This window comes from Panthera leo, chromosome D2 (genome assembly GCF_018350215.1).
Source record: "Panthera leo isolate Ple1 chromosome D2, P.leo_Ple1_pat1.1, whole genome shotgun sequence".
In the NCBI taxonomy this organism is placed as follows: Eukaryota; Metazoa; Chordata; class Mammalia; order Carnivora; family Felidae; genus Panthera; species Panthera leo.
Window position 1 is genome coordinate 32,857,432 of NC_056689.1, and position 27,277 is coordinate 32,884,708.

Consider the following 27,277-nt stretch of genomic DNA (forward strand, 5'->3'; position numbering starts at 1 on the left):
ACTTCCAGTACTAATTTATTTTGTCAGATACTCAAGAGACTTAGGTTAAAAGCACTGTGAATAAATAAAATACTTCTTAATGGATCTCGGGATTGATAGAACTAAAAACAACAATATATTGATGGCAATATATATGATTTTTTATAAATATGGTATCTGATATGAAGCAGGAAAATTGATAACAAAGCTATATACATGCAAGCTCCATAGGAGGACTGTGTCATAGTAAGCACTTGTCCTGTTAATGAAAGGAGAAACTCATAAATAAACTTGTATTAATAGACCTCTGTGCCTGGAATGACTAATGAAGAATGAAAGTAGTTCATATTGCCAATTAAGATTCTGAATTGAAGAAAAATGTTTTAATTATAGTAATAAACATCTTCAGAGTTAAATTATGAACATGTTTCAGTTGTAAAATACTGTTGAGCATCCCTGTAGACAACAACTGTGCTAGGTATTGGGAAAATAATTTTGAATAAAATAGAGCTCCCATCCTCTAGTAGACACAGACAGTAATAGTATAGCATCATAAAAATGGTGCCCTAATATATTAGTTTTTATTGCTGCTGTAACAAATTACCATAAACTGAATGACTTGAAGTTACACAAATTTATTATCTTATAGTTCTATCGGTCAGAGATCTGACATGGATCTCACTGAGCTAAAGTCAGGGTGTCAGCAGGGCTGTGTTCCTTGCAGGACACTTTACAAGAGGATTTGTTTCTCTGCTTTTTCTAATTTCTAGAGGCCACCCATATAAGGTAGGCTCATACTCCTTTCTTCCATCTTCAAAGCCAGTATCAATGGGTCTAATTCTTCTCTCATTGTTATCTCTCTCGGTCTTTGCAGCTGGGAAAGGTTTTCTGATTTTAAGGACTCCTGTGATTAGATTGGCCTACCTGGATTATCCTGGATGATGATTTTAAATCCAAATCTCTTACCCACATCTATCAGGTTGCCGTATAAGGTAACATATTCATGGATTTTTGAGTATTGAAGTGTTGACTTATTTGGGGGCCATTATTTTGCCTACCACACCAAAGAACTACGGGAGAACACAAGCTGGGCACCTAAGGCAGTTTAGGGGTCTAGGAATAGCTTCCAGGAGGAGATCAGCTGGGTCTTGAATTGGGTGAAGGAAGAATATTGAGAGGTGGCTGCTGGATGGGTATCAAGATGAGTAAGAGAAAAGCATTTGAGTTAGGGGAGCCATATGAGTGTCTCTGGAAGTGTTAAATAGCATGGCTTATTTATTTTTTAAGGAACTACAAATTAGTTTAAGGTGTAGTATGAGATGGTGGGATGGGGGAGAGGTTTGATTATGGTGGGATTTTGCATACTATCTTCAGAGTCTGGGCTTATCCTACAGGCAGTGGCATGACATTGAAGGATTTAAAACTGAGGACTGACACGATCAGATTTTACTTTAGATAGATCATTCTCGGCTGTCATGAGAGAGAGTAAGACTGGAGGTAAAGAGACAGTGAAAAGGTTGTTACTTTTGTTCAGGTGTCTTTATATAAAATTCAATTGATTATAAGTTTTGGCTTAGATGACTAGGTCATAGAATCAGAAGAATATGGAAAGAAAAGTTTGAGGGATGTAAGGTAATAATAATACCCCCCCCCCCCAAGAGAAGAACCATCTTAGAGTGAGTGAGTTAACCTAAATTCTTAATTTCCTTCTCTAAAAGTAGCCATTTACCATTAGTAAGAAAGCAAAGACTTTAGGCTGAACTGTTAGATTTTTCTATTCTTATGAGCAAGCTTTTTCCCCTTTGGCCTCCACTCCACGTTTACATAATGTTGACTAGCCACATATTCTGCCTTTCCCTGCCCAGTGGCTTTCAGTTCCACTAAATGATTTAAGGAATCGGGGCGTTGTAGAAGTCTATTCCAGTTTACGTTCTCTTCCTTCGTTGTGCTGTGGTGATTGAGCCAGTTTCTGGTTTGCCAAATAGTCCATTAACTCAATTTAATGGGCAGTATAATCTTGGCCACAGAAAGAATAGTTACTTCAAGATATCAAAAAAAAAAAAAAAAAAAAAAAAAAAATTGGGGGGAAGATGCTTGCTGATTGGGAGTAAAATATGCATGTAGACATGGTATTTTTTCCTTGTGGTTATGCAGCAGTTTAATGTATTGCGTAGCTAGGAATTCCAGTTATTTTGAAAGGTGAGCCTGTGCTTGGTCTGGTAGCTGAAACGTAGTAACATACTGTAGTACCTGTGCTCAAATATTCTCTGTTCACCAGCTGGTCTGAGAGTTCCTACATACACTGCCCAAACTATGAAATATTTAAGCAGTAGTTATACCTTTTAATTAGGAAGAGTATACAGTAGGGAATAATCCTAATTTGAATTTAAATAGTTGTATTCCCCTAAACATATTTCGGGTTACATTTTTAATATTTCTAAATGAAAAATGGGGCATAATCTACTTACAGTAACTGAGGAATGTAATTGCCTTGAAGCTCTAAGTTGATTTAATTACTTCTTGGCTATATGAAGAGAATGGGATTTTTCAGGGGATATTCTGAATTTCTATATAGCACAAGTTCACTGTAGATATTTTGATTAGTAGCCACTAGATAGAGTCATTAATGACCACAAATTTGTTGAATGGGATAAAAATGAGATCTATGGATGTGATTTTTGCCTTTAGGTAAAATTAGATATTAGGCCATAGAAAACAAAAAGGTCTTACTGAAAATTCTGTGCTTTGCCCAAACAAACTCAGTCTATAAGAATGCAGTTGTTGATAGCATAGTGTAGTTAATTTGACTATCTGACCACTTACAAATGAGACAATGAAAACAATTTTGTCCATAATGTTGCAAAATCTGCAAATGGTTTCATTAGAGGTACTGTAAAAGATGAGAGATGATGGGAGAGGGTAATGAGTAGGAGGCAAGGAAGAGTGTATTAGCCTTTTGTTCTGCTTTATGCCAGCTCCTCGCTGAAAGTTATTATTTCTTGGGATGTGTCTTATGTTTAAAAGATTATTTTAGTAACCCGTAGGGCTTTCTGTTGCAAATATTGAAGGCAGATGGCTTCATCAAGAATAAGGAACCCCTGTATTCACCCATGAGTTACAGAAGCTCTGACTTTTTAGAATAAAAATATTCCAGGCTATTCTTTTTCTTTTCTTCAAGTTTATATCCATTGGAATAAAATTAAAAGAAGCTTGGAAATTCAAAGTACCTTTTATGTCATTCTCTTCCCTTTTCTTTATTTTTATGTTCAGTAGGAAATGTGCAAGATTTTCTCAGATGTCAGGTAGATTAAACCCAGCCTTAGCCATTAGTTAGCATCGCTAACATATGGTAAAATCAAGACTTGCCATTCAAATATGCAGTTCAAATATGAGCTTTTTTGGATGGCCTCTCTATGTTGCTAGGTATCAAATACACGAGAAGCAGAAGACCTGTGTTTATTAATTGCATTTAGATAGTCATAAATTAGCAATGTGTAGGTTAGGGCTGTTTGGACTCCTCAGACCCTTGGGTACTGCTTCATCTTACCCAATTATTACTTTAATAGTTTTTAAAAATAATTTTCTTTTTTCAAATATAGTTTTAGGAGATTTCAGAATCTTATAGCTGGGACATTAAAACTGAACTTTTAGGATTATAGTCCCGTTTCCCAGCACTTCTATTTCTCTCTCTGTAAAACTGGTAGGACACTACTTCGTGGCCTTCTGATACTTACTGATCAGTTATGACTGAAAAATAAGTTATTGAACATACTGTGGGTCTTCAGATGAACTTCTGTGTCTTAACAACTCTTTATTTCTTCTGGTTTAAATATGTTCTTTAAACACTTTTCCAAAGTGCAGTAGATATGAAAGTGGTATGCAGAAAAGCTTGTTCTTGTTGGGGGAACTCTTCTCTGTACGGCCTGGTTTTGATTCTGTGTCTTCTATTCCTTTTTAAATCCGCTTTATTGAGGTGTAATTTATCATACAGTGAGCTAAACCTAAACATTACAATTACTGAGTTTTGAGATGTGTATATCCATGTAACCACCACCAAAATCAAGCAGATAGATAGACTATTTTCATCGCTCAAAAAAGTTCCCTTGTTCCTCTTTGCCGCCAATCTTTTCTACCTGTGGCCACCGACTACCAGTGACTTGCTTCTGTCATTGCAGATTAGTTTTAGATTCTGTACGCAAAAAGTATCACTTATTTCAATCTCAGATTGTTTTATGTATTTTTATTATTTTAATAGATTACTTTGTCTTAGGACTTTAGGGATTTCCAAATTAAAACTGTTTTCTTCCGCTGTCTGTAATGGTCCTGTCAGCTCTGAGGTTTCCTTGCAAGGGTATTACCTGCAATTTACAGAGAAGAAAACTGAAACAAAGATAGGATAGAGACCCAGAGATTATATAGCACCATGTGAATTCTTGCTTGTTCAAAAAGGAGTTTAGTTGGAAGTCTTCTGAGAGGAATGAACATTCCTATTTTGATTTGACTATCAGTGGGTTTTAGTATGAAATCAGTTTTTTTTTTGCTCTTTTGTCCCTGGCATATTAGGTTCTGATGAGTTTATAAAGGATGAAAATAAAAGATTTAGGATTTGTGTTTGAGTGCTGACTCTGCCCTCCCCCTTTTCTGAGTGACCTTGATCAAATCACAAGGTTTCTTACCTGTAAAATTTATTACCTTAGTTTTCTTACCTCTAAAGTAAAAATTTACAGTTATTTTAGGCATTCAAAGAGAATATGTGAATGAACAGAAATTTATATAATTTGGGGAGAGATTATACTGGTTGTTTTCATTTTCATCTTGTTAGACTTAATTTTTTTTTAATCTTCCAAAATTGATTTAATTGTTTATGCAATTCTTACCAAAATCCCAAGAAAATTTTTATAGACTTGGACAGGCATATTTTAATATTTGTTTAAAAAGGATAGGTTCTAGGGGCACCTGGGTGGCTCAGTCGGTTAAACTTCCAACTGCAGCCAGGTCATGAACTCATGGCTCATGAGTTCGAGCCTCGGGTTGGGCTCTGTGCTGACAGCTCGGAGCCTGGAGCCTGTTTCAGTTTCTGTCTCCTTCTCTCTCTGCCTCTCTGCCGCTTGCTCTCTCTCTCTCTCTCTCTCTCTTTCAGATATAAATAAACATTAAAAAAAAAAAATCTTCGGGGCGCCTGGGTGGCGCAGTCGGTTAAGCGTCCGACTTCAGCCAGGTCACGATCTCGCGGTCCGTGAGTTCGAGCCCCGCGTCAGGCTCTGGGCTGATGGCTCGGAGCCTGGAGCCTGTTTCCGATTCTGTGTCTCCCTCTCTCTCTGCCCCTCCCCCGTTCATGCTCTGTCTCTCTCTGTCCCAAAAATAAATAAAAAACGTTGAAAAAAAAAAAATTTAAAAAAAAAAAATCTTCAACATCACTCATCAACAGGGAAATACAAATCAAAACCACAATGAGATACCACCATACACCTGTCAGAATTGCTAACATTAACAACTCAGGCTAACAACTCAGGCAACAACAGATATTGGCGAGGATGCGGAGAAAGGATTTCTTTTGCATTGTTGGTGGGAATGCAAGCTGGTGCAGTCACTCTGGAAAACAGTATGGAGGTTCCTCAAAAAACTAATTGCACTAGTAGGCATTTATCCACGGGATACAGGTGTGCTGTTTCAAAGGGACACATGCGCCCCCATGTTTATAACAGTACTATCAACAACAGCCAAAGTATGGAAAGAGCCCAAATGTCCATCAATGGATGAATGGATAAAGATGATGTGGTATATATATACAATGGAGTATTACTCAGCAATCAAAAAGAATGAAATCTCTCCATTTGCAATAAGGGAAGGGAAACAAAAATAATATAAAACCAGGGAGGGGGACAAAACAGAAGAGACTCATAAATATGGAGAACAAACTGAGGGTTGCTGGAGGGGGTGTGGGAGGGGGGATGGGCTAAATGGGTAAGGAGCACTAAGGAATCTACTCCTGAAATCATTGTTGCACTATATGCTAATTTGGATGTAAATTTTAAAAAATAAAAAAATCTTAAAGTTTAGGCTCTTACCTTTAAATTTCAGCACATGTTAGATTACTAAGCCAACTTTTAAAATGACCTCTAAGAGAACAAAGAAAATGTCATAGTAGGGGAGCCTCGGTGGCTCAGTCAGTTGGGTGTCCGACATCAGCTCAGGTCAAGATCTCACGGCTTGTGGGTTTGAGCCTCATGTTGGGCTCTTGTGCTGACAGCTCAGAGCCTGGAGCCTGCTTCAGATTCTGTGTCCCTCTCTCACTCTGCCTCTCACCCGCTCATCTCTGTCTCTCTCTCTCTTAAGAATAAGTAAAACATTAAAAAAAAAGTTTTTTAATAAAAAAAAAAGAAAATGTCATAGTAAAATGACTCATACTATCAGAGTGAAAAGTTTCCAAGGGGGGAAAATGATTGGGAAATAAAGAGTAGTCCATTTTTGAACTAGAGAAGAAAATTAAAAAATTCAAATGACTTGTGTTTTTCAAAAATCGCATTTATTTCCACACAAAATAAAATCGTCATAGCATCTTTCTTAAATTATATCTCCGGAATCCTAGATCCTTTTAAATTGAAACTACTTGACTATGAAGTCAATTTTGCATTTTAATAGTTCATGTCTCCTGTCAGGTTGCAAGATAGACATGTCCTCTTTAAAAATCTGCCCTTATAGTCAATAAAATAAGGTTCTGTAGAATTTCCCTACAAAAATTCTGGTAATTTATTTGTTGATTTAATTTTAATTTTTTATTTTTATGTTTTAGAGCACAAGCAGGGGTGAAGGGCAAAGGGAGAGAGGGAGAATCTTTTTTTGTGTGTTTGTTTTGAGAGAGGGAGAATGTTAAGCAGGCTCCACACTCAGTGCGGAGCCCAACGTGGAGCTTGATCCCATGACCCTGAGATCATGACCTGAGCAAAGTCAAAAGTCAGACGCTGAACCGACTGAGCCACCCAGGCACTCTTGTATTTGTTGATCTAAAAACCTATGTATAATCTCAATGAATTTAGGAATTCTCAATTTATGTTAGAATTCCAGAAATTAGAATTAGGCAAATGTGTCTTGACTTCTATGCATTATAGGAACTGAGTTAGCAAGATGATGATTTCAGCTTCTTAAATGATGAGTTTAGTTTACTCACATTGATTGTTGTTAGTAATATACTGTATATCATTGCCATCAGTTGTAAGATGCACTATTTTACATAGCAGTTAGAGAAAATATGATTAAACTATGACATAATACTTTATCATGCAAAAATTTAATGTTATGCTTATTGAAAAATTTATTTAGATATTAAAAAAATTATATATCACTCTTAGCCATATATAAAAAGGAATATATAAGTGAAATAAATTGCTTAAGATTAACCTTAAAAGTGTCAGAGCCCAAGTCTTATGAGTCATTCTTTTACGAGAGTTGTAGATATTTATGTTTTTCCATATGACATTATCCTGTGTTTTTAGGAAATGCTCCAATATTGTCTCTGGAGTTTTCTTCCAAGCTCCTAACACATATTCTGCACCTTTTAATGCTGGCACTTTCTTAAGCTTGGTGCCAGTGGAATGTCCAAACAAGAAAAGGACCATATTTCTCCTAAAATGAACATTAAGCAGTTTGTTGAAGGAAATGAAGAGGTTGCAGTTGATCAGAAAGTCTGTGAAGAGAAAACCAAATTCCTGCTTGCACAGGCAATGACAACTATGTCACAATCACTGCTTTGCTCTCAGCAATTTCATTGAAGGTAGACTCATTTTGATTTCAAAGATGTTAAAATGTGAAAAAAAAGTCTTAGCATTGATGAAATGTCCTATATGTTTGTGTGTTTTCATTATATATTTGAGAGTGTTCATTTTAACAGCTTTATTGAGCTATAATTACCAAGCATACAATTCACCCATTTGAAGTGTGCAATTAAGTGGTTTTTAGTATATTCTTAGGATTGAACAGCCATCACCACAATCAATTTTAGAACATTTTCTTCACCCCAAGAAGAAACCTCATACCCATTATCAGTCACTCCCTATTTCCCTCTTCCCTCCCAGTCCTAGGTGACCAATAGTCTACTTCCTGTCTGTGGATTCTCCTACTCTGGACACATCTATAATAGAATCATACACTTAAGGTGGAAGGTTAGATTATTGAATTGAGATCTTTTTTTATTTTTATCTATCTATCTATCTAGATATCTAGATATCTAATCTATTTTTAAGAGAGAGAGAGAGAGAGCACACGAGCATGGGAGAGGCAGAGGGAGAAGGAGAGAGAGAATCCCAAGCAGGCTCCATGCCCAGTGAGAGAGAGAGAGAGAGAGAGAGAAAATATGAATGCCAAATAGGCTCCATGCTCAATGTGCAGCCCAGTGTGGGGCCTGATCTCACGAACTACAAGATCATGACCTGAGCTAAAAGCCAAAACAAGAGTCTGATGCTCAACTGACTGAGCCACCTGAGAGCTCCATTACTAATTTCTAATTAATTTCATCCTCTTATGGTCAGAAAGAATACTTCCTATGGTTTCAATCTGTTTAAGTTTACTGATCCTAATTTTATGGCCTAGAATATGATGTTTCTGTTCCTCTATGTATCTTGTACTGCTTTATTTTGCATTACCTGAATATTTTCTAGTGCATCATTTTAATTTTTCTGTGATTTTTTTTCCACTAATTTTTTTGAATTACTTTCTTACTAAGGGCTCTAGAGATTATTTTACCATGGTCTACATCAGATTTATACTAACTTGATTCCATAAAATAAATAAATGTTAAAAAATTAAAAAAATGTTAAAAAATGTTAAAAAGAATATTTAGAGGTCCACTAAATCTTACCATCTACTAAGTGAAAAAACATCAAAAAGTATTTTTGTTTACCTCTCTTTCCTTTTCCCCTTTTATGCTTTTTTAATTATACAGTTGACCCATGAACAACATGAGTTTGAACTGCATGGGTCTACTAATAGATTGTTTCCAACCTGTAAATGTATTCTCCCCTCCTTGTGATCTTCTTAATAATGTTTTCTTTTCTCTACCTTACCTTTTGAAAATAGTGTATATAATACATATAACATACAAAATATGTGTTAATCGACTATTAATGTTATCAGCAAGGCTTCCGGTTAACAGGAGGCTATTAGTAGTTAGGTGTTGGGGGAGCCAAAAATTATACACAGATTTTCAACTTGCGGTGGGGGGAATGGTTGGCACCCCTAACCCTCTTATTATTCAGGAGTCACCTGCACATTTTATAACTATATACGTTTCCAATCTAACAATGTTATAATTATTACTTTATATAATTTTATACCTTTTAAAGAAGCTGAGAGAACAATGGAGAACACTCACAGAGTTCATAAAGTTTCTTAGATTAAACCTTCTTATTTAGCATTTGTTGTCCTCATTTATTTCTGTGAATTCAAGTAACCTTTTGGTGTCATTTCCTTACTCCAGTGCATATTTGTTCCCATTCACTTACTTTCTGCTGTTATTGTCAAACGTATTACGTCCATAAATGTGTTATTCTCAATAATACAATTACATACATATTGTTTTATTCAATAGAGATAAAGAAATATGCATTTATACTATATTTTAAAACTACATTGTTACCTTTACTGAAGCCCTTTGATTTTTTTCATGTAGATTTGAATTACTTTTAGGGACCTGTGCTTTCAGGCTAAATAGTATCCTTTACTATTTCTCGTAAGGCAGGCCTGCTAGCAATGAGTTCTTTTAGTTTCTGTTTATTTGGAATGTCTTTATCTGCCTTCAAGTTTGAAAGATTGTTTTACTGAATATAAAATTCTTGGGTGATAATACCATCCCACTGCTTTCTAGCCTTCATTATTTCTAATGAGAAATCTACTAGTAATCTTTTTGAGATTTCCTTGTGAGTAAGGAGCTTTTTTTTTCTATTGGGGCTTTCAAGATTTTTACTGTGATATATCTTGTGTATGTATACTATTATTTGTGTTTTCCTACATGGAGTTTTGTTGAACCTCTTAGATATGGATTTGTAGATTGTTTAATCATACTTGGAAAGTTTTTAGCCATTATTTCTTTGAATATTTTTACTGTTCCTTTCTTTATTTCTGTGAAAAGTTTTCTCCTTTACTTTCATTTTGTATATGTTGCTGTGCTTAATGGTTTTCTACTTTTCTCTGAGACTGTATGTGTTTCCTCTATGTTCTTTGAATGCCTAATTTCTATCCATCTTGTTCAAGTTTGCAGATTCTGCTAATTTTAATTCATATTTATAGTGCAGTCTTTATAATGAATTTTTCTTCTTGGTTATTATACTTCTCAGCTCCAGAATTTCTATTATTTAAATCATTTCTGCATCTTAATGATAGTTTCTTTTTTAAAACTTTATTTGAGAGAGAGCATGCACGTGCATGGGAGGGAGAGAGAGAGAATCCCAAGCAGGCTCTACTCCCTAAGCGCAGAGCCTGATGCAGGGCCCAAACCCATAAACTGTGAGATCATGACCTGAGCCAAAATCAAGAGCTGGAAGCTCAACTGACTGAGTCACCAAGTTGCCCCATGTATCTTAATGATATTTTCTGTTTGTTGAGAAATGTTCATAACTTCTTATACTTTTTAAAGCATTGTTTCCTTTAATTCTTTGAACAGTTTCTAACAGTTGTTTTGAAGTCAGCCTGCTAAGTCCAACATCTGAACCCTTTTAAGGACAATTTCTATTGCTTGCTTTCTTTCTTTGTATATGGGTCATACTTTCCTGTTTTGTTTTTGTTTTTTGCATGTCTCATAAATTTTTGTCAAAAACTGGATGTTTTATTTTAGTATTTATTTTTTTTAAATTTGTTTGCAGTGTAATAAACATACATTGTGATATTAGTTTCAGTTGTACAATGTAGTGATTCAACAATTCTATATATTAGTCAGTGCTCATCATGGTAAGGGTACTTGTAATTCCCTTCATCTATTTTACCCATCCCCCTTCCAACCTCCCTGCTAGTAACCACCACTTTTTTCTCTGTATTTAAGAGTCTGCTTTTTTACTTGTCTCTTTTTTTTTTGTTTGTTTTGTTTCTTAATTGCCACATATGAGTGAAATCAGATGGCATTTATTTTTTTCTGACTTATTTCACTTAGCATTAACCTTCCATGTTGTTGCAAATGGTTAGTTTTCATTCTTTTCTACAGCTGAGTAATATTCCATTGTGTGTGTGTGTATCACATCTTCCTTATGCATTCATCTATTGATGGACACTTGGGTTGCTTCCATAATTTGGCTATTGTAAATAATGCTGCAGTAAACATAGGGGTTCATATTTCTTTTCAAATTAGTGTTTTTGTATTCATTGTGTAAATGCCCAGTAACAGAATTACTGGATCATAGGGTAATTTTACTTTTAATTTTTTGACCCCCATAGTGTTTTCCAAACTGGTTGCACCAGTTTGCATTCCCACAAACAGTGCAAGAGGGTTTCTCTTTTTCTACATCCTTGCCAACATTTGTAGTTTCTTGTGTTTCTGGTTTTAGCCATTCCATCAGGTGTGAGGTGGTAGCTCATAGTTTTGATTTGCATTTCCCTGATGATGAGTGATGTTGAGCATCTTTTCATGTGTCTGTTGGCCATCTGAACACTGGACATTTTTTATTTATTTATTTATTTATTTATTTTTAATGCTTATTTTTGAGAGAGAGAGAGCATGAGCACGAGTTGGGAAGGGGCAGAGAGATAGGGGGACAGAAGATCCAAATTGGGCTCTCCGCTGACAGCAGAGAGGCCGATGCAGGGCTTGAACTCACAAACTGTAAGGTCCTGACCTGAGCCGAAGCTGGATGCTTTACCTACTGAGCCACCCACATGCCCCAAAAACACTGGACATTACAAAAAAATTTTTTTTTAATGTTTATTTTTGAGGGAGAGAGAGAGAGCGAGCGAGCACATGAGCAGGGGAGGGGCAGAGAGAGAGGGAGACAAGGAATTCGAACCCGGTCTTTAATCCATTTTGAGTTTATTTTTGTGTATGGTGTAAGAAAATGGTCCAGTTCATTTTTCTGCATGTTGCTGTCCAGTTTTCCCAGTACCATTTGCTGAAGAGACTGTCTTTACTCCATTGGATACTCTTTCCCACTTTGTCAAAGATTAGTTGGCCATAAGTTTGTGGGTCCATTTCTGGGTTCTCTGTTCTGTTCCATTGATCTGACTGTCTGTTCTTGTGCCAGTACCATACTGTCTTGGTAATTACAGCTTTGTAATACAGCTTGAAGTCCGAGTAACTCTGTATCTATTACACAATAATTTCTCACTACATTTACCCCAGTGCTGGTAACCATTCTTCTACTTTCTATCTCTATGAATGTCTATCTATTTTAGGTACCTCATGTAAGTGGAATCAAGTATTTGTCCTTTTGTGTCTGACTAATTTCACTTAGCATAATGTTTCCAAGGTTCATCTGTGTTGTAACATGTTTCAGGATTTACTTCCTTTTTAAGGCTGATAATATTCCATTGTGTCTATATGCCACATTTTTGTTTATCCATCAGTGGATGTTTGGGTGTTTTCACTTTTACCATATTGTGAATAATGCTGCTGTGAACACTATTGTGCAAATTACTCTTGGAGTCCTTGTTTTCATTTTTTTTTTTAAGATATATACCTAGAAGTGCAATTGCTGGATCATATTGTAATTCTACTTTTTAATTTATTGAGTTAACGCTATACTGTCTTCCACAGTGGCTGCACCATTTTATATTCCCACCAGCAATAGAGAAGGTTTCCAATTTCTCCACATCCTTGCCAGTGCTTGTTATTTTCTGTTTTTGTTTTCTTGTTTTGTTTTTCTCTAATAGTTATGCTAATGGTGGTATCTCATTGTGGTTTTAATTTGCATTTCCCTGGGGATTAGTGATATCCCTGTGCTCTAGTTTCTTTTACTGTCTTCTCTTTTTTGTGTTCCTTCTACTTCACAGTAATGTATCTAGATATAGTTTTGTTTTTATTTAATATTTTCGGACTTACATGGACTGAATCTGAGGATCCTTATCATTTCTGGAAAATTCTTAATCAAATACCCCTTTGAATATTATTTTATTCCCCATTATCACTCTTACATTTCTGTGGATCATCTATTAGCATATGGTGATCCTTTTCATTCTTTTGTATTTTTTTTTTTAAAGCTTTCTTCTCTTTCTGCTGTATCATGGATTATTCTTTATATCTGGCCTCTGATTTACTGATTCTTCAGTGTGCCATTTGAACCATGAATTTGAAATTTTAGTTACTAGTTTTCATTTCTAGAAATTCTATAAGGTTCTTGCCTATGATTTTCATAGTCTTCAAAACTTTTTCAAATTTTTTTTGTCTGTATTCATCCTTTTTTTAAAGATTTTATTTTTTAGGGGCGCCTGGGTGGGTTAGTCGGTTAAGTCTCCGACTTCGGCTCAGTCATGATCTCACAGCTCGTGAGTTCGAGACCATCGTTGGGCTCTTTGCTGACAGCTCAGAGCCTGGAGCCTGCTTCAGATTCTGTGTCTCCCTCTCTCTCTGCCCTTCTGCTCATTCTCTTTCTCCCTCTCTCTTAAAAATAAATAAACATTGGGGCGCCTGGGTGGCGCAGTCAGTTAAGCGTCTGACTTCAGCCAGGTCACGATCTCACGGTCCGTGAGTTCGAGCCCCGCGTCAGGCTCTGGGCTGATGGCTCGGAGCCTGGAGCCTGTTTCCGATTCTGTGTCTCCCTCTCTCTCTGCCCCTCCCCCGTTCATGCTCTGTCTCTCTCTGTCCCAAAAATAAAAAATAAAAAAAATAAAAAATAAATAAATAAATAAACATTAAATTTTTTTTTAATTTATTTTATTTTTTTATTTTGAGAGAGGGAGGGAGAGGGAGAGAGAGAATTCCAAGCAAGCTCTGCACTGTCAGCTCAGAGCCTGGTGTGGGGCTGAATCCCACAAATCCATGAGACTCATGACCTGAGCAAAAATCAAGAGTTGGACACCTAACTGACAAGCCACCCAGGTGCACCCCAAGATTTTATTTCATTTATTTTTTTAATTGTTTATATTTCAGAGAGAATGCACATGAGTGGGGGAAGGGCAAAGAGAGAGGGAACAGAGAATCTGAAGCAGGCTCTGTGCTGACATCAGTGAGCCTGATGTGGGGCTTGAACTCACAAACTGTGAGATCATGACCTGAACTGAAGTCATATGCTCAACCGACAGAGCCACCCAGGTGCCCCAAGATTTTATTTTTCAATAATCTCTACACCCAGTGTGGACTCGAACTTACAGCCCCAAGCATCAAGAAATCACAAGCTCTTCCAACGGAGCCAGCCAGGCGCCCCTGTCTGTATTCATCTTAAATAAATATGCTTTATAGTCTGTATCAGATGGTTTTAGTATCCAAAATTCTTGGGGTTAAATGTTTAATATTATCCATGATGGATTGTTTTCCTCATATGTTTTTTTTTTTTTTTTTTGAATAATTAACTTATCTTAACTGGGTTTTTGTATGTAGTAATTCTGTGTGGGCTAGGTTGAGGGTTTTGTCTGCAGAGATATACTGAGTTTGATTTTTCTGAGTGTCCAAGGCTACTGTGTCTCAGCACCACTTTCTATATTTCTCAGCTTGAGACTGTTAATGTTCTATTTGAATAGAGGCCAAACTAAAGATGTTAATTCCTTGTCATATTCCTGTGCTATGAATAACTTCACTGAGGATGTAGTAATTCAAGTTTCCTTGTTTTATGGGAGGATCGGATCTTAGTTGTAACCTTATTTTTATGTAACCTTTTAATAGCTCAAAATTTTGTCTCTAGCCCTCTGGTGTTTTGTTTGTTTGTTTTTAAATATGGTAACAATATAACTTTTCATCTCGTAAAACTGAAACTTTATACCCATTAAGCAACAAACAACTTCCCATTCCTCCTTCTTGCTGGCTTCCATCAACCCCCATTCTACTTTGTATATGTATGAATTTGACTGTTTTACATACCACATGTAAATGGAATAATACAATATTTGTCCTTTGGTGACTGACTTATTTCACTTAGAGTAGTGGCCTCAAGTTCCATGTCATAGCATATGTCAGAATTTCTTTTTTTTTTTTTTTAAGGGTGAATAGTATTCCATTGTATGTACATAGCACTTTTTGCTCATGTATTCATCTGCTGATGGAAACCTAGGTCGTTTTCGCCTCATGGCTAGTGTGAATAATGCTACTATGAAAATGGATGTGCAGGTATCTCTGAGTTTTTATTTCTTTTGGGTATATAGCCAGAAGTGGGATTGCTGGATCATCTGGTAATTCTAGTTTTAATTTTTTGAGGAACCATCATACTGCTTTCCATAGCAGCTGCACACTTTTTAGATTCTCACCAATAGTGCATAGTCCAATTTCTCCACACCCTTGTCAACAATTACTATCATTATTAATGGTAGTCATCCTAATGGGTGTTGAGCTGGTATCTCATGTGGTTTTGGTTTGTATTTCCTTAGTGATTAGTGATGTTCAGCATCTTTTCAAATGTTGGCTATTTGTACATCTTCTTTGGAAAAATGTCTTCTTAAGTCCTTTGTCATGTTTAATTGAGTTGTTTGGATTTTCTGTTGTAGTTATAGGAGTTCTTTATTTGACTTTATCAGGAAAAGATTTGCACATATTCTTCAGTTCCATAGCTTGGCTTTTTACTCTTATGGCTGTGTCCTTTGATGCACAGAAGTTTTTAATTTTGATGTAGCCCACCCTGGGGAGTTGTAAAACCCAAGCCTGCAGATTACTCAGACCAGAGAACTTCCTCCAGGGGCTCTGGTTTTCATTTCTCAATTAATTTTTAGGCCCATGGGATTTTTTTCTTTTTTTTTCTTAGTGCTCAGTTACACATTTTAAAGGGTATTTGTTACGTATTTTAACCAGCATTTCTCCATGTTTTGTGTAAGAGAGTTTGTAGTTTATCTGGTCTAAAGATGTGAGGGCGATCTGGCTGCAACATCTGTCACCCCATTGATCTCCAGGCTTGATTCTGCTGATCTGGCTAGTTAGGTGGGTGTCCCCTTCCTCCTTCCCTGCTCCATGTGGGTCTCTCCTGAAACTGCATGCCTCTTCAAAGAGGAAGACCTTCCCTGATAGAGAAAGACCATTCTTCGGTCAAGGGTATATGAGTAGCTGTGCTCCCCTGCTAGAACCTCCAAACAGGCTCGTAAGGTCCATCAATAGGAGAAGGTCCAAGACTCCAGACACATCCAAATGAGCACTGCATGTGGCAGTCTGACTTTTTTTTTTAAGTATTGGTAGGAACGAAGTACTTCCTACCCTAATATACGCTATTTTGCATATGTGAATTAGGCTAGGTGCCTTTTAAAACCTTAGGATTAAAGAAGTCTTACTTAATCACAGTATCTTCTTTGGATAGCTGGTAGTTGCCCCAAAGCAAACAAAAGGATTCAAATTCAATTTAAGCTATGTCTTAGTGCCACTACAGCTGTGGCTAGCCTGAGGGAAGATGGATTGATAGTATCTGACGTTTCTTACAACTTCTTTACAAACTTAGATAGCACAACCCATTTATAAGCTATATAATGGTACTCTGTTATTTTCTTTATGGAAGGCCCACTCAAAAGGATGGCATAAGATGGGGAAAATCTCAGTAATTTTTTTAAATGGAGTTTTTATATGTTACATTATGTCACAAGCTGGTGCAGAATGTATAGCAAATACTGAGAGGATATATTGTTCACTGTTTCCCATTATACCTATACAGCTGAAAATACTGAAAACACAGAGCTATTTGTCCTTGGGCCTTACTGGATGTGGAATGCAGCGAAGTATTTTTTGGATCCAGGGTATCTGGTATTAGCTTGTAACAAGGTTGGCCCATGAGGTTGTCTTTTATTGCCCTTAGTTTTTATCAAATAGAGAGAGCCTGTAGGCATGAGTTAGCAGAAGGTGAAATACGTGGTTTCATTACTTCCAAAAACTTGGTAGCACTGTAGTTGCGTACCTCACTGCTGAGTCATAAATCTTTGCTACTCTTGAACTCTTTGGCCAGTTGTTTTTCCAGAGATATGTGCCAACCAAGTGAAGGAAATATGTAGTGCTTTCCAAATGGATTTTTTCCCCTTTGGATGATGTGATTAAGGATCTTGAGATGGAAGATTGTTTTGGATGGTCTAGTTGAGTTTAATCACAAGGGTCCTTATGATTATAGGGAGACAGGAGATGAGAATTAATAGTAGGAGACACGATGTCAGAAGCACGAGGTGGAGTGATGTGAGGCAAGGAATGCAGGAGACCTCTCGAAGCTGAAAAAGGTAAGGAAACGGATTCTTCTCTCAGAGACTCTAGAAACCTTGACTTTATTTAGCCCAGTGAGACTCATTTTGAATTTTTGACCTCCAGAACTGTAAGAGAATAAATATGTGTTGTTTTAAGTCACTGAATTTGTGATAAGTTATTACAAAGACAATAGGAAACTAATAGAACAAGGAAGATCTCTGACTTACTGTAGCTGTGTGGTAAAAGTGCCACTTTTGTGATAATAAAATGTTTGTCATTTCTGAGTACTTTGATTTTTACTTAAGGAAAAACTTGGCTAACTTTTGTTTTTTAGTTTTAGGTGTCTTCATTGTTTTATATCCTAGCTGTCAGTACTAGGATTGTCTAATGTCACTTTTCTTCTGTTTCTGATAGTGAAATAAGAAGTAGATCAGAACAGCAGTGTTTAATTATAAAATTCACACAAATAATTCCATAGCTATTATACATTACCAAATCAATGCGTTCCTTTTCGTTTGTCTGTTACCAGTATGATCACTTACATTGTTTGCTTCAGAACCAAGAACTAAAATGAAATTATTAAGAGCTAATAATTTATGTCTTTATAGGCTTATCTAAGACTCTTGTGTTTTGAGCAAATACACACTTCTTTCAGAAGTAAATGGATTTTAAAAGCATAGTGAAAGGAATGTTCCCTTTAAATGATTAACCAGTAAGTTTCACAAATACAGTATATTTCTGAAACTGATTAACATTTAATGCAGTTGTTAGATTTTCTGCTTAATTTTCAAATTGTGTCATGAGGAAGCTTTATGAAAACTGCCATGTGTTAAGTAATTATCACATGAAAAGATGTTCAACATTTATATGTGAAAACAACAGTTTATAAAATGACGTTCTTTTCTTCTTTTACCTTATTTGTAGGTAAATCCTCTCTGTGGGAGACTACCTAGTGTAAGAAACAGAGAAAGGAAAGTTTTTTATTTTTAAGCTTTTTGGAGCCAAAGTCATATTTGTAACTAGAACATCGGGGTCTTGTTGATCATTGCCCTGAATGGCTGCATCACACAGCATAAGTCTGTTGGCCTGTTCGGTTTTTATCATTGAAAGATTCTGTTGTTTAACAAACTATATTTATACACTGCATATAGATTAGAAAATACAGATATGTCAAAATAAGACCCAGTGGTATAGTCACAGTTAACACTTTGGTATAGAGCTTTCCTGGCTTTTCCTGTAAATGCTATTTTCTAAACTGTTTTTTAATCACATAGTATTACATTGAATGTCTTTTCATGTGATACTTATACCAGAATTTTAATATGTAGCAGGTTTTCATATAGCTTAAGTTTAGAATCTGGGATCAGACTTTGATTCTGGACTTTTCAGCTTAACACTTATGTGATCTGGCAAATATATCTCATTTGTAAAATGGAGATAAGTTATAGGATTGTTGTGAAGTTGAGGTCATATAATGCCTTTAACACAAATTCTCATACACAATATCATTTAATAAATAGTCACTCTCTTTACTCAAGTGTTCAAGTATATGAATGTACTATACCTAATGTAACATTCCTTATTGTTGGAAAACTTTTTCTAACGTTTCACAATTACACAAAAAATGCAGTATTTAAGTAACTTCTTAAATGCCAAGAAGACTTAAGAAGTATGGGATTGGGGTATTTAATCTTGGTACCTCTCATGATCAAGGGTAACATATATACACTCTTTAAATTTTTTTTTTTAAAGTTTATTTTATTTTTGAGACAGAGACAGAGCATGAATGGGGGAGGGGCAGAGAGAGAGGGAGACACAGAATCGGAAACAGGCTCCAGGCTCTGAGCCGTCAGCCCAGAGCCCGACGCGGGGCTCGAACTCACAGACGGCGAGATCGTGACCTGAGCTGAAGTCGGACGCTTAACTGACTGAGCCACCCAGGCGCCCCTGAATTTTTTAATAGAGTGACTAACCTAGTCTTATTTTGTAGGGAAATGCCTATATGATAATGTACTGCTGTAGTCTTTTCATACTGTATCACTAACGCTGATTTACTTTGCTTCTCTATTTCAAAAAAAAATTTTTTATGGGTGCCTGCGTGGCTCAGCCAGTTGAGCGTCCTGCTTCGTCCCAGGTCATGATCTCACAGTTCGTGAGTTTGAGCCCCACGATGGGCTCTGTGCTGACAGCTCAGAGCCTGGAGCCTGCTTCGGATTCTGTGTCTCCCTCTCTCTCTGCTCCTCCCTCGCTCATGCTCTGTCTCTCCCTCTCTCCTTCAAAAAGAAATAAAAACATTAAAAAAAAATTTAAAAAAATGTTTTAATGTTTGTTTATTTTTGAGAGAGAGAGAATGAGAGAGCGAGCGAGCGCACGCAAGCATGTGGGAGAGGGGCAGAGAGAGGAAACAAAGAATCCGAAGCAGGCTCTAGGCTCTGAGCTGTGGGGCTCAAACTCACAAACCATGAGATCATGACCTGAGCTGAATGAGTGGAAGTCAGACCTTTAACTGAGCCACCCAGGCACTGCTTTTGGTTTCCTACTTATAAGTTTAATTTAGACTATGATATGTGAAAAGAAAACATTTTGAATTATGTTTACTTAAGTATGTTATTTATACAAAACACTAAAGCATATGATAACAATTGGTGCATGAGTAGACCTATAGTTGTAATGTTCTCTTTGCCAGCAATTGGGTGCTTGATTTTGCACAAATTACTATAATACCACTGGACTGTGGTTTTTTCTGAGCAGAATGAAAGCATTGGAATAGATCATTAAATTTCAAATTTGAGTAATCTGCAGATCCTTTTTTTTTTTTTAAGTTTATTCATTTTGAGAGAGGGAGAGCGAGAGGAGGAGGGGCAGAGAGGGAGGAAGAGAGAGAATCCCAAGCAGGCTCTGCACTGTCTGTGAGAGTCCAGTGTGGGGCTTGAACTCCTGAACGCGAAATCCTGACAGCCAAAACCAAGAGTTGGACACTTAACCGACTGAGCCACCCAGGTGCCCCTGCAGATCCTTTAAAAGGCACTAATATTCCAAGTAACTATATTGTTGTTTTTAATTATATACCTAACTATAGTGTTGGACAAATATGAAGTTAAATAGAAGTTCCCTCTATTGTATCCATTTTAAGCTATAAACCAAAACAAATGACATATAAACAAAACTATAAAACCAACATATTAATAACATTAACATGATGAATGATAATGGTTTGCTGAAACTAAGATGCTGCTTCCAATGTGAATATGTTATCCTTTGCTATCCTGTAGGTTCTTTTGCATTGGGACACCTGGACCACTGTGCACAATATGATAATTTAATTCTCCTAATACATTGTTTCTGTTAAAACTATTGAGAGGCACCTGGGTGGCTCAGTCCCTTAAGTGTCCAACTCTTGGTTTCGGTTCAGGTCGTGATCTCGTAGTTCATGGGTTTGAACCCAGCATCAGGCTCCATGCTGACAGTGCGGAGCCTGCTTGGGATTCCCTCTCTCTTCCTCTCTCTGCCCCTCCTGTGCACTCTCTCTCTGTCTCTCTCTCTCAAAATAAATAAGGTTTAAAAAAAACTATTGAAAATCTTTTATTTAGTGCATCATGATATCATTTGGCCTCTACTGGCTCAACTATTTTGCTACCTCTGCTTTTCTCATTAGCTTAAGATAGGGAAACTGATGACTTCCTGTGTTGGTAACACACATGTGGGTACACAAATATCCCAGTAACACTCAATTTCATTCAGATCTAAATTTTCAAAGATTATCAGTGATATAGGCACAAAATTTAAAATTTCTTATAGAGAACTTCTAAATTCTTGAATGTATAGCCACAGATCTGGACTATGGTCCCCATTGAGAACACAAGTATATCATTAAGATGCTTCTCTGATTCTGTGATCAGGAGGCTGTTCCCATAAGTAATGATAGCAATATATACACACATTCCAGGGTCTCACTGTCTTAGGGAAATGTGTTTATGAAACTAAACAAGATTAGAGTATTTTTAAAACAAACGACTAATAACTCATAAATCATACGGCCTAATTGCTATAGGGCAGTTATCTGTAGGAGGTAATTTTGCCCCCTAAGAGATATTTGGCAGAGATATTTGGAGACATTTTGGTTGTTAGCAACTAGTGTAGGGGCGGCAGTGCTACCGACATCAGTGGCCACAGGCCAAGTGTACTTCTTAGCACACTGGACAGCACCCCACAACACGGAATTACCCAGCCCAAGATGTCCTTAGTAATAAAGTTAAGAAACCCTGCTGTAGGGCAGTGTAGTCAACCCACAGTTAGTTTTTGAGATTAAAGGGAACAGCATGATCATACTCATAAAAACTTTATTATTGGAAGTACAAAATGCCCTACAGTCTATATTTTAATATAGACCAAGACTGTTTAAAATCACTTATTTGTGAAATAGATACTAACTGTAAGTTTTTGTTTTTGTTTTTTTGGTAATGAGTCTAGGAACAATGGAAGTATGGTACTACTCAAGTTTTCTTGGAGTAAATATCGTTTCTGGGGCAACTGAGTGGCTCAGTCAGTTAAGCATCCGACTCTTGATTTTGGCTCAGGTGATGATCTCATGGTTTTTGGGATAGAGCACCACAGCGGGCTCTGTGCTTGCAATGTGGAACCTGCTTGAGATTCTCTCTCTCCCTCACCCTCTGACCCTACTCCACTTAGGTGCATTCTCTCTCTCTCGAAATAAATAATAAACATTTTAAAAAAAGTAAATGAGGTTTCTATATTTTAGTTGCAGAAGCTGTTACAAAAAAATAAACTTTGATTTGTCTTACAGTTTCTTTAACTTTGGTATAAATCTTTCTGTTCCACAATTGAATTTGAAAGAGTAACCTTTCCAGTCGTGGTTCCAAATCATATCAAAGTGAACTCTGAAATATGAAAGTCTACCTGTATATAACCTTATTGAATGAGAAAAGCATTGAATATTTTCAGCAGTGGATCGCTTTTCTTATAGCTTTTTGGGTGGCTTTTGTTTTGGATTTGTTTTACTTATTATAGAAATTTTTCAAAAATACACAAAATAAAGACAATAGTGTAATTAACCTGTGAACTCTGACATACCCACCAGCCATCTTCTGCATGTGAACATTTTGTCACTCTTGTCCCCCAACTAGCTCCCTTCCCAGGATTACTGTTAAGCAAATCTTACTAGACATCTTATCAGACATCATATTATTCTATTCATAAGTACTTTGTAACTCTGTGTTTAAAGGATGGTGGAAAAGGTGTTGAATGTAGGTTACTGGGGAAGTTGAACTGTAGCAAGTCTTATTAGAAATATGTGGATAATCCAGAGTCTTCCATATAGTAAGAGTTCTAGTAAACTTTTATTGAATTGAAAAATCTAATATAAATGATTGTGTGAAGTAATATTGTAATTTTAATGTGCTGCAAAGGCAGTTTGCTCACGTTTAAAAATAGTTTTTATGCTGCCTTTAATTTGAGCATTAGCTTTAATCACAGCCTGGCCCCATTGCTGCTCCTTTCCTTCCTCCTGACATTTGACTAATCCATATCTTTTCTTTGGCACTTTCCCAAGTATATATTCATGACACCTGACTCTTGAAAGTCTGTAACCACTTTTGTTAATTTTAAAAGTCTGAAAGCCAAAGATACAGGTTTGTTTGTTTTTTTTTTAACATTTATTTATTTTTGAGACAGAGAGAGACAGAGCATGAATGGGGGAGGGTCAGGGAGAGGGAGACACAGAATCCTAAACAGGCTCCAGGCTCTGAGCTGTCAGCACAGAGCCTGACGCGGGGCTCGAACTCATGGACCACGAGATCATGACCTGAGCCGAAGTTGGCCGCTCAACCGACTGAGCCACCCAGGAGCCCCAAAAGATACAGGTTTTAAGCAAGGGAATGACATGAAGAGATGAACATTTTAGAAAGATAATTTTGGTTATGTTGTGGAGAATAGATAGTAGGCAGGGAGAAGAGAATTGGTGCAGTCCAGACTTGGAGATACAAAAACAGATGGATTGAACAGCTATTTAAGAGATAGAACCCACAGTCTTTGGTGACTGAATGAAAGAAGGAAGGAAGGTGGGAGGAAGAAGTTAACAATGAAGGCCAAGTTTATAATTCCAACAACTAAATGATAGTGCCATTTTCTGAGACAAGGAATACAAGGGATAGAGCGAGTTTGTTAGAAAAATAGTCTTTGATTTCCCAATTTGGTGAGTGGCGTGGGGGAAAAAAATCCTCTCTTGACTCTCAACATAGTGCTCTAGTGAAACAAGAATTGTTTTACTTGAGTAGTACTGTGATTTCATTCATACTATTAAACTAGTTGATGAGAAGAGATTCTTTTGGGCTACTTGTACTCCTAGTTCTTGCTGGCATGCAAGTTTTGTGTAGTCATTTATCTAGACCAGGATTTAATTCCTGACACTCACTTGCCAGAGGTAGTGGACAAAATGCCTTGAGAGAAATAACAGTGTTGGGCACATGTTATAAGGGAATCCTCCAATCCCCCATCTACTCTCTACTTAGTTGTCCCTTATAACTTAGAGATGACTAGATGTTTGATTTACTTTGGTGATAGAAGACCAAGTCCTGAGGGAAAATGACCTTAGATTTTCCTTGTTCCATGCACACTTAAGTTTACTTTTTTAGAAAGAATACTGTTCCACCATGGAATTGTCTATGCTTAGTGAGGGGTCAGTATGGTATAGGTGTTCAGAAACTTCAAAAGTGATATTATTAAGGTTTCATATATTCACTAGTTGAAATAGATTTTTTTCTTCTTTTTGAGTTTATTTTTTAACAATTTGATACTTGAATTCACGTGGTTAATATCACTAGACCTTTGAAACCTAAGAAATGTTAGAATGAAAATCTTCACTAGGTTCTGTATTTTCACAAAAGGATATATATATATATATATATATATATATATATATATATATATATATATTTATCAGAATATTTGGTACCAAGTCATCAGTAGGTCTGCCATTCTTACCATTTGAATCAGGTGAGTCCCAAGACAGGGCTAGTACACCAGTTGAATGAGCACATTTGCTTCCTGTGAGCTTCTGTGATAGAAGGATCCTGAGAGCATCTCAGGGTAAAAGCTGGAGCCAGTGTCATCTGGGGAGGGTGTATCTTACTTGTGGATAATCCTTGGCTATTCCAAAGCTCCAAGACTAGACCGTTCTGATATGTATATTTACCAACAAATTTTGGATTTCTGTACCAACGATAATAAAATACATGTAAATAATAATTCAGAGGTGGCCATTCTTCCAGGTGAGGTTCAGAGGCTTTGCAAGTTTTCATTAGTGATTTCAACACTTTTTACATTATTGGTATTTGTTTCACTGTTGATTTTATCATTCTTTTGGGAATCAAAATTTTTTTCCAACTGAATAGTTCATCAGCAAAGTTCTAGAGGAAGATCAAGTCCAAAAGGATTTCCAAAAGTAGCTTTATCTGATCTTTGCGTTTTTAAACCTATCATCAAAGAGAAAAAAAAATAGGGAAAGTAACAAAATGAAGCAAATCCTTTTTCAAAGGATTTCAAAGCATGATGACATAATTTAAATACCAAAATGGTAAATGTCTACTTGATTATTTCTGTGAAGGACCAACTCATACAGTCCTTCAAGCTCTGTACTGCAGGATTGGAGGAATGAAATTCTTGTGTATGGAATATGGAAGCCTAGGATCTGGGAATCTGGCCACCGGCCAGGACTCCTGCCCAGCAGAGCCTTTGATGAGGATGGGAGTAGAGGGAAAGCCAGTGGCCATCCATGGAGACGCAACCAGCCCTACCTCCCAAAAGGAGTCCAAGGGGTGGGGCAAAATCAATTTTCTTTATGAAATTAAAAGACAGTAAGGAAATGGCACCTGGTGAAAAAACATTTAGAAAAATAACAGCTGAATAGACATGATTTGCTTCTCCTTACTTTCTCTTCATCCATTTCTTTTATCATTCTTTAACAACAAAAACAACAAATATCAACAAACTTTGAAAGCCCAACTTCCAGCTACCACTGGCCATCAACACCTAATGACTATTAAAATATTACAATTTGGGGGATGCCTGGGTGACTCATGTGGTTGAGTGCCTGACTTGATTTTGGCTCAAGTCATGATCCTAGGGTTGTGGGATCGAGCCCCACCTTGGGTTCTGCACTGAGTGTGGAGCCTGCTTAGGATTCTATCTCTCAAATAAAATAAAGAATATTGTAATTTTATTCTTGGCTATCTGACAAATTTTAAATCCTGGGAGGAAAAATATAGTAGAAGAGTATATCTTAACTTTATTTTTTCTTTATTGTTCCAGGTAGCTTTTTGGAATTCTGTAGTTCAATCTGCCCCTGGATCTTGGTATTGGATTTTGAAGATGATTTTTTTAAATTTTTTTTAAGTTTATTTATTTATTTTTAGAGAGACAGCACAAGTAGGGGAGAAAGAGAGGGAGAGAGAATCCTAAGCAGACTCTGCACTGTCAGCACAGAGCCTGATATGGGGCTCGAATTCAGAAACTGCGAGATCATGACCAGAGCTGAAATCAAGAGTCAGATGCTAACTGACTCAGCCACCCAGGTGCCCCTGGATTTTAAGTATGACTTAATAAATGTGGGTGCTTCCAGTTAAATATGGTAGATTTTTTCTAGTTTTACTGAGAAATAATCAACATGCATCATTATATAAATTTAAGGTGTATAGCATGATGGTTTGATTTACATATATTGTGAAGTGATTATCACAGTGTGTTTAGTTAACATCCATCATCTCATAATAGATAAAATAAAAAGAGAAGAAAAAAAATTATCCTAGTGATGAGAAATCTTAGGCTGTACTATCTTAACAACTTTATTATATATCATATAGCAGGATTAACTATGGTCATCTGGTACATTGAACACACAGATTTACCTTCACTCCTCAAAATTCCATTAAAATGACAAGTGGTTTTTCTAAAAGACATAAATCCACAAGGGGAACAAAAAGACAAAGATAAGAGGAGGGAAATTGAAGGGACTAGAAATTTTAGATTTAGGAATCTGAAGAGAAGAGGAATGAGTACTTCTTTAAGAAAGTGAATCCTAAGTTAGTAATGGTATAAATTGAGAAGGAACTTGGCTTATTCTGAAACACCCTCCAATACCCTTGAAATGTAAATAAGTGAGTTAACAACAGGAGAAATTAGTTGAAGGATTTGTTGAAAGTCTCTTTACATGGTATTTAGTCCACCAGATTCCCTTCCCCTATCCAAGGAAAACTGAAAATTTAGTCCGTAAAAAGAATGAAACAGAAGTCTTCTGGAATGAGGAACCCTAAATACTGTGAAGGCAGGGTATTCTACTGGAAGAGAATTAAATCGAAATTGATATATTCGGCATTGATATTTTTTTCCTCATTTGGCTTTGACGATATTGGCAGACAAGTTTTTACCTTCTAAGTAGGAAACTGGTATTATTCTCCATAATCTGAAAACAGGATCTAGAGATATTGATCACTAGGGTTTTCCCAGAGAAATAAAACAACCGGATCAGTTTGCAGTGAAGACCACCGTTTGCATAAAGCTACCAGTCAGCTTTTTAGCCTTTACCCTCACTCCTAAATAAGAGCAGTCAGTCAAATACCACTAGACATTTGAGTAATGATTTTAATATGAACAGTAGAACCAAAACAGTTTGGAAACAGCAACTTAAAGGGAAAAGAGCATATGTAGGAATATGTCACTAATTTTTAAATATATCACTAAATAATAATAACACTAATTTTTAAGTATATCACTAAATATAATTTAAAAATATATTGCCAATAATCCTCAGAGAGAAAGAGAGAAAATAATGCATTTTTAAAACTGATATTAGGGGCTCTAAGAAAAGAGCTTTCATTTTTTTTTTTAAATATATGAAATTTATTGTCAAATTGGTTTCCATACAACACCCAGTGCTCATCCCAAAAGGTGCCCTCCTCAATACCCATCACCCACCCTACCCTCCCTCCCACCCCCCATCAACCCTCAGTTTGTTCTCAG

General features: G+C 36.5%; 1 protein-coding gene and 1 long non-coding RNA gene across 11 annotated transcripts in view; both read left to right on the plus strand.

Annotated features, from left to right (window-relative positions):
- Nucleotides 1-19,014, plus strand: part of LOC122202118 — a 47,495-nt gene extending 28,481 nt beyond the window's left edge. For both annotated transcript variants that reach the window (XR_006194473.1, XR_006194472.1), the window contains exon 6: nucleotides 17,178-19,014. This is a non-coding gene — a long non-coding RNA (uncharacterized LOC122202118). The remainder of the gene's footprint in view (nucleotides 1-17,177) is intronic.
- The window catches only part of MCU (mitochondrial calcium uniporter), a 205,888-nt gene that overhangs the window by 68,765 nt on the left and 109,846 nt on the right, over nucleotides 1-27,277 (plus strand). The gene's annotated exons all lie outside the window — the stretch shown is intronic.